Source organism: Desmodus rotundus, chromosome 13, assembly GCF_022682495.2.
Source record: "Desmodus rotundus isolate HL8 chromosome 13, HLdesRot8A.1, whole genome shotgun sequence".
NCBI classification, from domain to species: domain Eukaryota; kingdom Metazoa; phylum Chordata; class Mammalia; order Chiroptera; family Phyllostomidae; genus Desmodus; species Desmodus rotundus.
Window position 1 is genome coordinate 72,676,419 of NC_071399.1, and position 4,663 is coordinate 72,681,081.

Genomic DNA, 4,663 nt, shown 5'->3' on the forward strand with positions numbered 1-4,663 from the left:
CCTCCATACCCAGTATAGTAAAGAAGCATTTGTTTCATCCACGTAGAACCTGGGCTCACTGGGAAGTGACCACCGAAGCTCTATTTAAAAAGAATATTCAGTGACCAGAAACTCAGAAGTACCTAGAGTAATTGGGCCTGCAAGAAAAAGGATGATGAAAAAAAATGCCTTCAAAGCTCTCAGCTGCCTCTTGCAGAACATGAATGTAGTTTTAAACTTGCCTCTCATTTCTTAGCTAATGGGGGCCAGCAAGAGATTAAGCCAGTGAGATTCTTAGAGGCAAAAAGTGCTTTGGGGGAAGAAAAAGCATCTGCTTACCTCCACCTCTCAGGGGATTTAGTTTAAACTTCAGAAGGCACTTGTTTCTTTCACTTCAAATACTGTCTTCTTTAATTCTTAAAACCTTTTAAAACAATGGTCTTGATTTGGCTTGTTTAAGAAGATTCTTTTCCATTTACTTTACCAACCTAAGAGATTGGAAGAAACAGTTGTTTTGGTGAAAATTAGAAGAAAACCTTCCCCCAAATAGAAGACACCAAAAGAAAAAAAAAAAAATATCCAGGACTTCTTGACATTCCATCTTGTAATTGTTACATGCTGCAACCAGAAGAGGAAATTGCCCTATAAATACTTCTAGCTTTTTAAAGCCTGGAATACATTGCAAACCTGTACAAAAGAGGAAATAACATTGAGAATGAGGCAAACAGTAAAATGTGCTTCATTTATTGGGTCTAGAAAGAAAGAAGGATTAAAAACAGGAGGGGACAGGAGCTTAGGCCTGAAGCAATGCATTTATATCAATAACAAAAATCAAAGTTTACCTTTATACTGGGATTTGCACCTGACTGAACCCACATAAATCTGCTCTCAGAGGCCATAGCTCAGTCCACAAATGGACTGATGGCAGAGAAACAGGCAATATTCTGTCCATGAATTTACTGTCTCTCACCAGGAAGCTTGAAAAAATTTCTGTGTTTTTCAAGAGAGGAATGATAATTGCTGGGGACCTGGAATGGAGACTTTATGGCAGTCTTATAAGCATTCTTCATGGTTCCGGATCTGTAACCAGAATAACACAGTGCCTTTTCATGTACATTGATAACATATATACTTATCTTCAAGGTACATGTACCTACATGCTTTGGACACCCACTACGTGCTTTATACATCTCACATTGAATCCTCTAAACAATCCCGGGAGCTATAACTTTTTAATAGATTTATAGATAAGAAAATTTAGCATAAGTTAATGAGCATACTCAGGAGCATGCAATTAGAATGCAGAGAATAGTGAGCAGTGCTGAGTTGGCGTGGTCCATGTTCTTCTTCCCAAACTCCGAATTTAAAGTCACCCATGAGGTATGATTTGAGGGTCTCCAAGAAGTTTTCTCTTCATGGAATACCTGTATCACGCTTGATTTTCAGCAGTGCTCTCAGGCCTTACCTTTCTCTCTGCATTTAGATGACACCCAGCTTTTTTCCAACTGGTGGTGATCTGGGCTGCATGACCAACTCTAGGGGGCGCCATTCGTGCAGCCTACCTCCGCCCTGGTGGTTGTATTAAATTCTCTTTATGCTTCCCTTATAAGTGGCTCCAATTTGTTGTTGCTGTGATTTTGTCTGTCTTATATTAAATTTGAAGCGACTTCATCACGTGACCTCTGCCTCCTCTTAAGGATCGTCAGTATCTCGTACTGTAGTTCAACTCCTGGCAGGGACTGTAACGTGGCATCAGTAGCTCCTGATACAAGGTGAAAATTCACCTATGGGGCAGTGTCGTGGAGGAAGGAAGCTGTTCTTCACAGGTATATGTTTGTTTTTACTTCTTTGCGGCTCTTTTCATGGTTCTTCCCTCTCCCTAGTGACATAGGAAACTTTTTCCATACCTACTCTGATTATCCACAGGCTTCTATTGAGAACTAAGCACAACAATAGATGTGCAAAGATTCTGAAACAAAGAAAACACACATAACTGTCTTATGCAGAACTGTTCTGTATATCTTCAGAAGCATAGTTCCGATCATGTCACCTCCCTGCCTCTCGGCCTTCAAAGGTTACCTTTAACCTGCAAAAGATGTTTCATGTGTGAGCCTCATGTTTGCTAGCCTGCGTCCCCTGGTCCTCTTATTTCTGATTGTTTCCTTTTATTCATCTGCTGCTCCAGGCACTCCAAGAGACAGAGTATTTCTTTTAAATCCTGAGTTTTTCTACCTCAGTGGCTTTGTTCATGCTGTTTTCTTACTTTAGAACGTTCTGCAGTAGTCAAAATGGCATGCACTGTCCAATACAGTAGCCACCAGGCACATGCGACTAGTGAGTACGTGAATATTGGCTAGTGTGATTGAGGAACTTTTTAATTTCATTTTAATGGATTCAAATTTAGATTTAAGTGGCCCCATGTAGCTAGTAGCTGTTGTGTTGGACAGCGCAAACCTAAATGTTGTTCTTCTCTAGCATGTCCTGCCCAACTAATACCCATTTATCATTATGTTGAACATAAACTGCTTCCTTGTTAGATTCTCCATTTGTGCTCTTACCTGGTCATTTTCCTTTTCACCCAAGCTCCATTTAGGCCTACATCTTGTAACGTGCATCTTGGATTTACTCCTATCTCATCTTCCCTACTAAGTGATAGGCTCCTGGCGGGATCCGCTCTCGCTCAGTGCTGCCCCTGCAACATTGACTACCGCACACAAACATGTGCAGAGTGTCTGTCACTGCAGCCCCGAGGGAGATCCGCTCAGCCACTCATTTAACCAAACAGCCCACCCAGGCCCCTCCATTGAGTGTTCGCTGTCTGTCAGGCCCTGTGCTCAGCACAGGATCCACGTCAGATCTGAGAGTTTAGACAATTAACTAAATAGTCATTGAGATGACCTGATCCTCAGCTGAGAAACGTATTTTATGTTTTCCTAATTGTATTTTTTAGTACTTAAACCCACACTCCATGATCTCATTTTCTAAGAATGAACTCCCTGTATGCTAGACACAGGTGATGGAGATGTGAGTAGAAATCCACCTGGATTGGAAGAGCTCCCAGCATTTCAGGGAGAGGGGGTGGAGGGCACTCCAAGCCTCACATGCAAACAAGGGTGGTGTATCCTGCCCGCCCTGTTCCTTTGCCTCCTCAAACAAGGAAATCTCCCCCTGTCCTTTCAGCAAGTCACCCATCCAGGAGCTTCAGTAAGGAGCCTCATCAAGCTACGAAGGAGGAAACGACGAAGAGCCCGTCCTGTACATGTCCCTTCTTCTTAGCAGCAATGTCTGAAAGTAGAAACCTTCGTCAAATGGGGCACATTTGGCAGATGTTCAGGTGCTCAGCATTTCAGTTGATAAAATGTCTTTGTGGAACCCTGTTCCCAAGGGCAGGGGAAATTGGAGGGTGAACAATTAGATGCTGGCCCGGCCCCCTACCAGCTCACTGATGCCTGGCCTGGTCTCTGGGGGCTGTCAGAGCCTGCAGCACGGTCTGCTCCTGTCACTATCAGTATCTGGCAGGAGTCCTCCCTGGGCCCAGCCCAGTCAGGGCCAAGAGGGAGGGAGCAGCTCCGAGCTGAAGATAAGTCTCCAAATCAAGCGGAAGCAGTGAGTGGGGACAGCAAGGGGGAGGGCCGGCAGCAATGAAGTCAGAGGCACAGCAGCGACTGCAGCTGAATCAATTTGGAGATAAAAATAGTGCCTGCCGCCCCTGCCTCTGCAGTGATTTCATAAAGGTCTCAGCTGTGTTGGGGAGAAAGCCAGCATGTGTGTCCTTACCTCCTCCTCAAACTGGTGAAAGGAGCAATAATAGCAACCACAACCAGGGCTGAAACACCGTTCTCCTGCATCTTCTTCTTTCTCTCTCTTTTCCTGACTCCCACTCTCTCCCAGAGCTCCCAGAAGTGCCTCTGACCTCACCTGTTCTTCTCCTTAACGGGATAATTAAAGACAGGGACAAAGAGATGACTTCTTCAGAGGCAGAAAGAGATAGGGATCCCAGACGCTCAGAATGAATCCAGATGGCACCTCCCCCCTGACACACCAACTGAGATGGCTGACCCCACCGAAGACACCAGCTCTTTACCAGACAGGAGGTAAAAACCCTTCAAAAATGGGCCCCACAAAGTCAAACACACTCCAGTTTCCCTAGGTGAATTTCCTCCCTGAGCATTCAGAGAAAACAAAACCTGGAATTGCCAATTAGTGTGACTGTCTCGGGAGACATAGATTTAGGGGTCAGTTTCGGTGACTGATGCGAGAAACCTCCCCAGATTAGCTCAGAGAGAACATGGTGTGAATAGAGCTTTGGCACTCTGCAGAGTGATTATCCCTGCAGTGCAGGGAGGTAACCTTTCTGCGGCTATAGTCTGACATTTGCATGGAGGCAAATGCATCACTGGTAATTGCACCTGAGTGTCAGAGCCACTTGATGTGTGTGTTCCAATCAAGGTATGAATGAGGACTTTAGCATTAAGGGATGGGAGGCAATGAAGAAGTGCAGGCAAATTGTAAGAGAAGAGATAATGGAATTGGCCATAAAAAAGCAACGGCCTTGGATTGATATTTTCTTCATACTCCTTCAAAAGGAATGTGTTCATATTAAATAACACGTTGATTGTGAAAGTGCCTAAACCAGTGTCTTGCTCTTAAAAACACTACTTAGTAAATGCCATCCCATATGATT